The following is a 13,091-nucleotide window of genomic DNA, read 5'->3' as shown; positions in this document are numbered from 1 at the left end:
GTTTTCTGGTAGTGATTGCTTGTGTCCCAATCTAAAACATCATGTTGAATTTAGTCTCCAATGACTACCCATGGTAATTAAGGAGGAAGCATTTTCCAGCTATCGAAGGTCCCAGAATATATGTCTATTTTAGACATCAAGGGCTCTATTAAACTCCATGGACATTTAGAAATTAATCAATAAATGTTGGAGACCGGTCTGAAATATGGATATCAAACTCAAATGACAAGATAAGACCTAACCCTCTGCGGGATTCGGTCAAAACATCCTTGAAATTGGGCAGACTCCGGTTATTCCCAAAAGTGCGGTAACGATTAGAATTTCAATGGTGTAATTAATGATATGGTACTAGTGTTATTGTTTCAATCAATATTATTAGGGAAAAAGTGAGGATTTCAAATTAGCCTCAGAGTTAAATGTCAATAAATTTTTGATGAAAATTCCCGATTTGTTCAAGTATATCTGGTTTATGTGTTTGACTCAAACTCTAGTGACTTGTTTAAGTTGTAATAGGGTTAATCTTACAAATATTCTCGGAGATATCTTATTCATTGTATGATTCTGTTTCCATATAAGACTCAGATTCTCTGGTTGTAATCCTCTATATAAAGATGTCCCTATTATCAATGAAAACACAACTCAATTCTCTCTCAATTCAGTTTTCCTACAACACGTTATTAGCACGAAGCCCTAACCGTGAAACCCTAAAATCGTAACCTTCAAACCCTAGCTACCTCAGACGCACACCTCGAAGCCCTCGATCCCAAGAGTCTAGAACCGGCTGCGAAACCACCAGAACCGGCTGGAAAACCCCCGAATCGGCCATCGAAAAATCCTGAACCTGCCCTATTAGCCTTGTCAGAGCACCTATGTGCCTCTTCCGCGTGTGACCCTGCGCCCCTCTACCGACAGATTAGCCTCGCCATCGACCAGCTGCCGGCCAAGTACCAGCCAGCCTTCGACCAGACTCGGCCAGCAACCTCCCAGTCACATTCCAGCCACAATCGACCAACGACCAGCCACCACCGGCCACCTTCGATCTCCGACTACTTTTTCCTACCAGAATCCAGCCAAATTTTCCGGCGACCCAAAACAAGGTAAATTTTTATAAAAGTTCTTGCTTTCAAATACTTTTAATTCTTTTCTTTTCTCGGGGACTTTCAACCTCTCTTCTTCTATCATCCACTTCTTCTTTTGTGAGGAGACCTAAGCTGAACTATGGGGGTTCCTGCTTTCTCCAAAGCTTGGAGCTTTTTGATATCTCCAAACTTAGAGTTTGTAGAGAATATACGATCGATCACACACATCATTGTTTCGATCTGATCCAAGATCTCTTGGAATCAAATTTCTTGGAAGCAATTAAGCTCAGAAATTCCTAATTTCTTGAGAGTGATTACGCAAAGAAATTTCTATTGTTTTTGTAGTAGCCTTGTTCGCTCCGAAACTAACCCCTCTTTTCTTGTTGTTTTTCAGGATGAGTAACCTGAACAAGTTGGACTTTACTCAATTGGGGACAACAGGTGCTGCATATCACAAGTGGGTTCGTGATGTCCGCCAACATCTTACGGTTAAAGGAATCCTGAAAAAGATTCTTAAGCCTAGCCAGAACGTGTCTACTGCTGCCCAAGCTGCCGCTTTGGAAGCAAATAGAGCTAATTTAGAGGCAAACAGAGCAAAAGCTGTCATCCTCATGACTCGTCACATGGATGACTCGCTCCAATACGAGTACCTAAATGAAGAAGACCCCAGAAAGCTATGGGTCTCACTCGAAGAGCGATTTGGCAACGTTCTTGACTCCCTGCTTCCTGATTTAGAAGTGAGATGGCACAATCTCCGCTTCTGTGATTTTAAGACTATTCTTGACTACAACTCGGAAGCCCTTCGCATCAAATATTTGATGGAATTCTGTGGAAAGAATATCAATGATGCAATGATGATCGAGATGACTCTCTCTACCTTCCCCGTCTCTGCAATGATGGTTGCTAAGTGTACATACGAATAAATACTTCAGACTGTCACAAGGTTTCATACTACCACTAGACCCTGTAGGACCACCCAAGTGCCAAGCCATAGGCCGGGCCCGGTACCCAGTAGGGCAGTGCCCACAATGGCCGACACCTTGGATGGCACAGGTCTTAACTCAGCCCTGCAGGGCTGACCAAGTGTACACCAGAACTCGATATCAGTCTGCAAACTGTGGAACTGCGTCCCACATCGAATAAATGGGAAACTCTTTCCCCTTGCTCAGAGTATATAAACCAAACTCAACCACCTTCATTAAGGTAATAACTTCTTATCCATCACTATTATTCTACCAAATTGTATACTTTATCCTTAGGCATCGGAGGGGCATAGACCGACTAGCTTGGTCTGTACCTCTGACGCCGTTTGTTTCCTTGATAGGTTCCCAAAGGCTATCTTCTATCCTTCAGCTGGTATTGCATTCTGTCAGGCTACACCGAAGAAACCAACAGAAACACTAAGAACTATCAGATTGATCTTAATGCATGACGCATCTTAAGGTTTCATGAGCTAATTGGAGCCATGAATGTAGCTGACAAGCATGTCAATATCCTTGTGAAGAACTATAACTCTAGACTCGTAGGAACCAAGTCTGTTCTGGAGTCTATTTATAGTTGCGCTCCTAAGAGAGGGCGCCAGGAGCAAAACCTTAAATCTAGGGATAATTCTGGACGTTCTGGTCCATATTCTCGCCCTAATGAGGAAGGTAATCGCCAAAACAAGGGGGCACAGAACCGTTGAGGTCAACGTGTAAAGAGAGAGAGAGGCAGAGCCTCTGGCCATGGTGGTGACGCCTCCAAGGGTAATGGTCATCCAAAACGCGCCCCAAAGGCGCCTCGATCAAGGGAGCCAGACAATAAAGATGCTTGTCTTTGATGACAGCACCCGGACATTGGGCAAAGGCATGTAATGCATCCCATAAAGTTGCTAATGCGTACAAGGTGTATCGTGAAGCAAGAGAAGCAAATTACATGTGGAACAAGAAGATCAAGATGGTGATCTCAATCTGAAGGTGGAAGACTTCAAAGGCCAAGATCAAGAAACTAGTGATTTTGTATAATTCTTTTATTTTTTCCAAGAGATGTAATAGGTACTTGCCATATTTTTTTGTAGTAAATGCCAATGGTTTAGTTTTTCTTCAACTAGGCTCATCCAAAGTAAGTATGACGTCTAGGAAGGTTTTGAGATTAGTGGTACTTAAGAGCTTTGCTCCACCGACATGTCTCTACTCATTTGGTCATATTTATTTTGGAGTTATCGAAAGAAGTCAAATGACTACCATTGTTTTGCATTAGCTAGTATTCGAATTAGATTTTTCTTTTGGTCAAAGAAACAATGATGTACTTCGTTGGCTTATGAATAAAATTTTGAGTTCTTTCATTATGACTCCATTTTAATTCTGAGCTTTTCTTTTAGGAATGGATTCAGCAGAATTGCAATGTCTTGCGGATAGTGCTACTACGCACACCATTCTCCGCCATAGGCAATTATTCTTAGAGATGTTGCCTACATATTCTTTTGTGACTACGATGGTTAGGTCATCAAGATTATTTCAAGGACATGGAATGACCCAATTCCTTTTGCCTAATGGCACCTTGATTATTGTCACAGAAGCTCTCTACGCTCCTAAGCCAAATCGAACCCTATCCAGCTTTAAAGATATCAGAGCCAACGGATTCTATGCCAAAACGCATACAGAGAAAAGAAAAAAGTTCTTTTGCATTACCTTTAATTATTACGAATGGAAGCGTATCTTAGAGAAGCTTATGTGTTAATCTAATGGACTTTATGTCACTACAATCAGACCTATTGAATCCAATAATGTGATAAGAGAAGATCTCTTGGATTCTGACATATATTGGCTTTGGCATGACCGACTAGGACATCATGGTCGTAACATGATGATCCGTATACCAATGACTTCATACGAACATCCATTTTTTGAGTGAAATGAAGCAAGAATCAAAGATTGAATCCTAGATTGAGTGTGACCGTCGCCGCAGCTGGCTCTGGCGCCGTCCTCCTCCATAACTCCATGGATGGCATCTATCATGATGATGGCGCCATAGGTGATGTTGCAATCACCAATTTTGCTTCCAATAGCGTTTCAGACGCTCAGGCCAACCAAAATCCTCATTAGTTGCTTCTAAGGCCCCTCGCTAATTCTGCAAAACCTGCTCCTTAGGGAAATTAGGACCGAGACCGTCTTATGAAAATGATCCAAAAATACTTATTTTGTTCTTGCAGAGAATCCAAAGGGATATATGTGGACCAATTCAACCATCTTGCGGACCTTTTAAATACTTTTTGTTGTTGGTTGACGCGTCGACACGTTGGTAATTAATATGTCGCACTTTTGCCCACTAGGAATGCTGCATATGCTAAATTCATAGCCCAAATTATCCATCTACGGGCTCACTACCCGGACCACCCCATTAAATTAATTCGACTTGATAATGCTGGGGAATTTACATCGAAAACATTCGATGACTATTGCATGTCACTAGGGATTGATGTTGAGCATCTTGTTCCCTATGTACACACCCAAAATGGTCTCGTGGAATCTGCCATTAAGTAACTACAAATGATAGCCCGAACATTCCAATCTCCCTATTTCCGCTTGGGCATATGCCAATTCGTCTACGACATATTGCCACCCAACCCTATTCTGCATTACAGCTAGTGACTGGGTACGAACCTGATATCTCGCACTTACGCATCTTTGAGTGTGCCATTTATGTGCCTATTATGCCGCCACAGCATACTAAGATAGGTCTACAGAGACGAATGGGCATATATGTTGGATATGAAGCTCCAACTATCGTCTGCTACCTGTAACCCTTGACAGGCGATCTCTTAACTACTAGATTTGTGGATTGTCACTTTGATGGGATAGTCTTCCTGTCGTTAGGGGGAGATAAGAACACTGATGTTCAATAGGAACAATAGGAATTGTCGTGGTCTGTCCTCATTATGTCTCATCTTGATCCATGTACCGCACAGTCCGAACTTGAAGTGCATAGGATTATCGAGCTTCATAGAGTAGCAGATACCCTGCTTGGTGCATTTTCTGATATTGCTACAGTGACAATATCACATATACCTGCTGCAAATGTACCTACAAGGATTGATGTCCCAAATTCTGGACGTAACGCCGCTCCTGAGGTACCAAGAGATGGCGCCACTGCCCATGTTGGTAGTGATGTGGTGTCTATGGCTGCAGGTCCCGCGAGGAAGCACAGTAAACCGATTGGTTCGAAGGATTCTCACCATAGAAAGAGAGCGACTAAGGCACAACTAGATCCTTTGATCATCAATACTCAAAATTCGTCCCATGAGAATGTTCCGGATTATGGTTATGTCTTAGAGACATCATTGAGGGATGCCTCAACGTTAGAACCTGTTTTTGAGAATGTAGAGATCTCTGTAAATTACAGTAGTGTACATGAGATGTGGGAAAGAAACTCCATCATCAGTGATGTATTCGTGTATTCTGTAGCGCGTAAGATTATTGAGACCGATGACATCGAACCACGCTCCGTTGATGAATGCCAACGTAGAGTTGATTGGCCTAAACGGAAAGATGTGATCCAGACAGAACTTGATTCAATAGCGAAGAGGAAGGTATTTAGGGCAGTTGTGCCAATACCACCTAACACAAAACCTGTTGGACATAAATGGGTCTTCGTTAGAAAGCGTAATGAGATAAACGAGATTGTAAGATACAAACCTCGCCTTGTGGCGCAAGGCTTCTCACAACGCCCTAGAATCGACTACGAGGAGACATATTCTCCCGTAATGGACGTCATTACGTTTCGCAGTCTTATCAGTATGGTAGTTTCTGAAAAACTGAACATGCAGTTTATGGATGTGGCTATTGCATATCTAACGGGGATCTAAATACGGAAATATACATGAAGGTCCCAGATGGACTTCAGTTACCTAAGCCAAGTGTCTTTAAACCACGAAATACGTTAGCAATAAGGCTGAAACGCTCACTATATGGATTGAAGCAATCTGGACAGATGTGGTATAACCGTCTAAGTGAATACTTGATAGGGAAGGGATATCTTAACAATGAACTATGCCCATGCGTTTTCATAAAGAAAACAAGTTCCAGATTTTCTATCATTGCGGTTTATGTTGATGACATGAATATATATTCGCACCCTTAAAGAGTTAAGGGAAACCGCTGAGCACTTGAACTCCGAGTTTGAGATGAAGGACCTTAGGAGAACACGATTTTGTCTCGATTTGGAACTTGAGCACTGAGAAGATGTTATCATGATTCATCAATCAGCTTATACCCAAAAGATGCTTAGGCATTTCAATACTGACAAAATAAAGCCTTCAAGCACCCCAATGATCGTCTGTAGTCATGATCCTAAAAAGGATCCATTTTGTCCCAAGAATGATGATAGATCGATGTGCTAGAGGCAAAAGTGCCCTACTTGAGTGCAATATGCGCATTATTGTACTTAGCTCAATGCACAAGACTGGACATCTCATTGGCAGTGAACTTGTTAGCTAGATATAGCTATGCTCCAATACGATGTCATTAGACTGGTGTTAAAGATATTTTTTTATACTTAAGTGGTACGATTGATATGGGTTTGTTCTATCCCTATAGAGAGACGATGGATTCGGACCCATCACACATCAGGAACGCCGCCAACAGTGGCCAGCGTCCTTCATCCTCATCCCAAAACGGTATTGGTGTTTTGGAAGGTTTTGCTGATGCTGGGTACCTCTTTGACCCACATAAAAGTCGTTCCCAAACTGGTTGTGTTCACCATGAGTAAGATCGTGATATCTTGGAGGTCTACAAATGAGACCCTAGCCACTACTTCTTCGAATCATGCAGAGATTATCTCTCTTCACAAAGCAGTCCATGAATGTATATGGCTTAGATCCATAATTACGCATGTTCGAAGCAATTGCGGTTTGAAGTCTACCACAGATGAGCCTACGAGCATTTATGAGGATAATGTTACTTGTATTGAACAAATGAAGTAAAACTACATCAAAGGTGACAACACCAAGTATATATCGCCCAAGTTCTTCTATAATCAGCAACAATAGAAGCTCCTCAAGATCAAAGTGAACCAGGTTCGATTTGAGGACAATGTGGCAGACTTGTTTACTAAGTCACTGCCTAAATTCACTTTCGAGAAACATGTTGCAAGCATCGTTTTACAGACGTTGTCCGAACTCTCATGATCTTAGTCATCTGAGGGAGATGTCTATATGTTTGCTCTAGAAATGTGAAGAGTGTGTTATACTCTTTTTCTCTTTCGACCGAGGTTATTTTTGTCCCATTTGGTTTTTGTTACTCAACAAGGTTTTTGACAAGACAACGAGAGGAACACCACGTTTGTTTGGGCGACAGAAGAGGGAGTGTTCAAGTATATCTAGTTTATGTGTCTGACCCAAACTCTAGTAACTTGTCCAAGTTGTAATAGGGTTAGTCTTACAGATATTCTCAGAGATATTTTATTCATTGTGTGATTCTATTTCCATATAAGACTCAGATTCTCTGGTTGTAATCCTCTATATAAAGAGGCCCCTATTATCAATGAAAGAACAACTCAATTCTCTCCAAATTTCAGTTTTCCTATAACATGATTATAATATTTAATTTATACATAATTTTTTCTGGATAATGAGATAATAGATTGTTGATTGGCCAATTAGTTAACCTTATATACTGACTTGGCCGCTCTGTTAGGGTTTCTTGTTGACATCCAGTCCTCGACAAAGCTACTAAATCCTATGGATCTCGCCATTGCTAGCTTGGTCCTAATCTTTGTGAGTTCTGCGCTCGGTGATGGGGGCGGTGTACTGTTCTCGGGGTCGGTGACCTCTTGTTTAGCTGTTTGAGAAAAGCGAGATCCGGTTGGAAATTTCCATGTTGGGTGGGGGTTTTCAAGTCTGGCTTGGCCTTTGCCAAATCGGAGATGTGCCTAATTTGATCGGTGGCTTCATGGGAGAGTGATGGAACGCTGACCGAATTTCAACCGGTTGGTTTTTGCTGGTTCGGATCGCCTTGTTGGTGTTTATTGAAGCTCTGATCTGCTTGTAGGGGTTGCTCGACCTGAAAGGGATGATGGTGTGGGGATGCATTGTTGATGGTCGCGTTGTTGATGTTGTTCGTGGTAGTGATAAAGTGCTCTAAGGCAATGGCTAGGTTGCAGTGGTTGACAAAGATGGAGCTTGGAACCTTTTTTTGGGCCGAATTTGGTTACAATATTGACCTTACACTTTGGGCTTCTTACTTTGAACCTAAAGGGTTAGGGTTTTATTTGTAATGGGCTGCCCCTTTGTTGCATGTGTGGCAGTTTTAGGTCTTGGGGCCATTTTTGCTTAATTTTCTTTCCAGTTCAAGAAATCTAGTTGCTCTGTTGAATTTTTATTCGACTTCGAAGAATTAGGTTTCTTGTTTTAATAAAAGTGCTTATCATCTTAAAGGTAGGTGTATCAGAAGTGTTGGGGCTTATTTTGCATTGGTAGTATAGGTTTTGGTACTCTGTAAACTGGCTTTTTTTTATGACTCTACGGGGTGTGTCGTTTTTGTACTGCTTGCTAAATTAGAAAATCGTTTGACCTCTTTTGATTCAACACACAAAAACAAAAAACAAAAAAAAACTGTTGTAGAGAAACTGAAATTGAGAGGAATTTGCTGTGTATTCTCATTGATAATAGGGGCCTCTTTATACAGAGGATTACAATGCATAGAATCTCAATCATACAAGGAAAGTAATCGTACATTGAATAGGAATTTAGATCCTTCTAATTTAACCCTATTACCACTAGGTCAAGTAACCTAGAGTTTGGGCCAAACACAAATAGAGATATCCTTAAACACTCCCCCTTGTGTTGTCCAAACGCGATGCTTCTCTCGTTGCCTCGTTAAAAACCTTGCCGAGTAACAAAAACCCAGTGGGACAAAAATAACCTCAGTCGAAGGGGAAAAAGAGCACAACACACCCTTCACGTTTCGAGGTGAACATGTAGACATCTCCCCCTGACGTCTGTGCCTCCCCCTGATGACTACGATCATGGGAGTTCAGATAATTTCCGCAAGCCAATTCTTGCCACATGTTTCTAGAACGTGGATTTGGGCAATGACTTAGTAAACAAGTTTGCCTCACTGTCCTCAGATTGAACCTAGTTCACTTTGATCTCGAGGAGAGTCTGTTGTTGCTGATTATGCTTGGTGTTATCGCTTTTGATGTAGCCTTCCCTCATTTGTTCAAAACAAGCAGCATTATTCTAAATGCTCGTAGGCTCATCTGTGGTAGACTCCAAACCACAATTGTTCGAACATGCGTAATTATGGATCCAATCCATATACATTCACGAACCACTTCGTGAAGAGCAATGATCTCTCCATTGTTCGAAGATATAGCGACTAGGATCTATTCTGTAGACCTCCAAGATGTCACGGTCTTTTCCCATGGTGAACACTTAACCGGATTGGGAATGACCTTTGTGTGGGTCAGAGAGATACCCAATATCAGCAAAACCTTCCAAAACACTTATGTCATTTTGGGGAGGGGATAGAGAACGCAGGCCAGCGTTGGCGGCGTTTCTGGTGTGTGATGGGTCTGAATCCATCATCTTTCTATAGGGATAGAACAAGCCCATATCAATCATACATCTCAAGTACCGAAAAATATCTTTTACACCAATCCAATAGCGTCGCGTTGGCGTAGAGCTATACTTTAGCTAACAAGTTCATGGCAAATGAGATGTCCGGTCTTGTGCATTGAGCTAAGTACAATAATGCGCCTATTGTACTTAAGTAAGGCACTCCTGCCTCTAGCACATCTTCATTATCATCCTTCGAACGAAGAGGATCCTTTTCAGGATCAAGACTACGAACGATCATGGGGGTGCTTGAAGATTTGACCTTGTCAAAATGCCTAAGCATCTATCAACATGATGCTCGAGTTCCAAACCGAGACATAATCGTGTTCTCCCAATATCCTTCATCTCAAACTCGGATTTCAAGTGTTCAGCGGTTTCCCTTAACTCTTTAAGGGCTTCTAATGAAGATCATGTCCAACATGAACCGCGATAGAATCTGAAACTTGTTATGGAAACGCGTGGGCATATCCCTTCCCAATCAAGTAGTCACTTTAGTGAGTGTTTCAATCTTATTGTAAACGCGCTCCGTGGTCTAGAGCCACTTGACTTGGGTAGATGAAGTTCACCATGAACCTTCATGTATATTCCGTATCTAGATCCCCATAGAGATACGTAGTGACCACATTTGTAAGCTGCATGTTCAGTTATTCGGAAACTACCAAACTGACAAGGTAGTGGAGTGTAATGACATCCATTACGAGAGAATATGTCTCATCGTAGTTGATTCCAAGGCGTTTTGTGAGAAGCCTTGCTCCATAAGGCGAGATTGCCATCTCTTTTTCTCATCACGCTTTCTAACGAAGACCCATTAGTCAATAGGTTTTATGTCAGGAGGTGTTGGCATCACTGGCTCAAAAACCTTCCTCTTCGTTAGAGAATCCAACTTAACCTGGATCGCATCTTTCCATTTAGGCCAGATTTCTCTACATTGGCTTTCATTCATCAACGGAACGTGGTTCGATATCATCTGACTCAACAAACTCATGCGCAACGAAATGCGCAACTACATCATCAATTATGATGGAGTTTCTATCCCACGTCTCATGTACACTAGTGTAAGTTTCATAGAGCTCTATATTATCAGGAATAGGTTCTGACGTTGAGGCGTCCCCCAACGATAACCATAACCTGGAAGATACTCATGAGATAGATTTTGAGTGTCGATGATCAAAGGACTGCAATGTGCCAAAGTATCGTTCGAAACCCACAGGCCTCACATGCATCCTAGCTGGGGCCATGGCCTGTAACGCCAGAGTGCCACTCTCTTTGGCGTTGGCGCCATGCCTACCTCCGTGTAGGGTGGCGCTACGTCCTCTCATAGGGACGTCCTTCCTTGCAGGCATGTTTGCAGCATATTTGTGTGATCTCGTCACTTTAGTAGGGATCGAGATGAGACATAGTGGGGACAGACCATGACAATTCCTGTCGTTCCTGCTGAACATCTGTGTTCTTATCTCCCCCTAAAGATAGGAAGACTGTCTCATCAAAGTGACATCCGCAAATCTAGCGGTAAGGAGATCGCCTAGCAAGGGCATGAAGTGGCGGACGATTGTTGGAGTCTCAAATCCAACGTAGTTGCCCATTCGTCTGTGAGGACCGATCATAGAGCGCTGTGGCGGCGCAATTGGTACATAAATGGCACACTCAAAGATGCGTAAGTACGATACTTGTACCCAGTCACTAGCTATAACGCAGAGGTAGATTGAGTGGCGGTGGGTCGTAGACGAACTAGCATAGCTGCATGCGATATTGCATCACCCCAAGCGGATATAAGGAGGTTGGTACGCATTACCAATGTCCGGACTACCATCGTAGTCGTTTCCGCGAGACCATTTGGGTGTGCTCATGGGAATATGATGTCCAACATCAGTCCCAAATGCAATAACCATCGAAAGTCTTCAATGTAAACTCACTAGCATAGTCAAATCCAATTGACTGAATAGGAATGATTCGGGGAGTGAGCCCGTTGTCATATGATGTATGCTAGGAGTGTTTCATAAGCAGCATTACAAGTGGACAATGGCACAACACGTGACCAGCGTGTTTGCATGTCAACCAACATCATGAGATATTTAAACGTCCGCAAGTTGGTTGAATCAGTCCACAGAATCCCTATGGATTCTATGTAAGAACATAATGAGTATTTTCATATCCTTTGCATAGGACGGTCTCAGTCCTAATTTCCTTAAGGAACGAGCTTTGTAAAACGAGCTAGAGGCCTTAGAAGCAACCAATGAGAATTTTGGTTAGGCCTGAGCGTCTGAAACTCTATTCTGAAGCAAGTTGGTGATTGCAGCATCACCTGGGGCGCCATCACCATGATGGACGCCATCCATGGCGTTATGGATAGGGACTACGCCAGCCCTAGGCTGGTGGTGGACGGAGGCGGTGCCCTAGGCAACAGCGTCGGTCACACTTAGTCTAGGAATCAACCTTTGATTTTCATGCTTCATTTCGCTCGAGAGAAAAGATGTCCATGTGAAGTCTTTCGTAGACGGATCATCATATCATGACTAGGGTGACCTATCCTGTCGTGACAAAGCCAATATGTGTCTAAATCCAAGAGATCCTCTCTCATGACTTTATTGGATTAATAGCTCGAATAGTGACATAGAGTCCACTAGAGAAACACATAAACTTCTCTAAGATGCGCTTTTGTTCGCAATCATTAGAGGTATTGCAAAGGAACTCATTTCCGTTCTCTACATGCGTTTTCGCATGGAATCCGTTGGCTATTCATAGGGTACGATTTGCCCTAAGAGCGTAGAGAGTTTTTGCGACAGTAATCAAGGTCCCTCTCTCTTTCAACGTTGACCTCTTCGGTTCCGTGTTCGCCTATATTGGCGGTTACCTTCCCAAGTAGAGCGATTATATGGACCAGAACGTCCAGAAGTATCCCTAAGGTTAGGGTTTCGCTCTTGGCGCCTTCTCTTAGGGGCGCGACTATAATTGGATTCCGGAATATGCTCTATTTCCACGGATCTCGAATTATAGTTCTTCACAAGGATGTTGTCATGCTTTTTAGCGACATTCATAGCTCCAATGAGCTCATGAAACCTTGTGATCCGTCCTGCAGTAACATCGATTCGATAGTTCTTAGCAACCATCAATGTAGAGACGGGGAAGGTAGAGAGAGTCTTCTCAATCATAATCGCATCTCTGATCTCTTTACCACAGAATTCCATTAAGGATTTGATACGAAGTGCTTCCAAGTTGTAGTCAAGAACTGACTTGAAATCACAGAAGCGGAGGCTATGCCATCTCACTTCTAGGTCAGGAAGCAAGGAGTCACGGACGTTGCCAAATCTTTCTTCGAGTGAGACCCACAGCCTTCTGGGGTCTTCTTCATTCATACACTCGTACTGGAGCGAATCGTCCATATGACGAGTCATTAGGATGATGGCTTTCGCCTTATTTGC

This window comes from Rosa rugosa, chromosome 2 (genome assembly GCF_958449725.1).
Source record: "Rosa rugosa chromosome 2, drRosRugo1.1, whole genome shotgun sequence".
Classification (NCBI taxonomy): domain Eukaryota; kingdom Viridiplantae; phylum Streptophyta; class Magnoliopsida; order Rosales; family Rosaceae; genus Rosa; species Rosa rugosa.
This window is presented reverse-complemented; position numbering follows the sequence as displayed.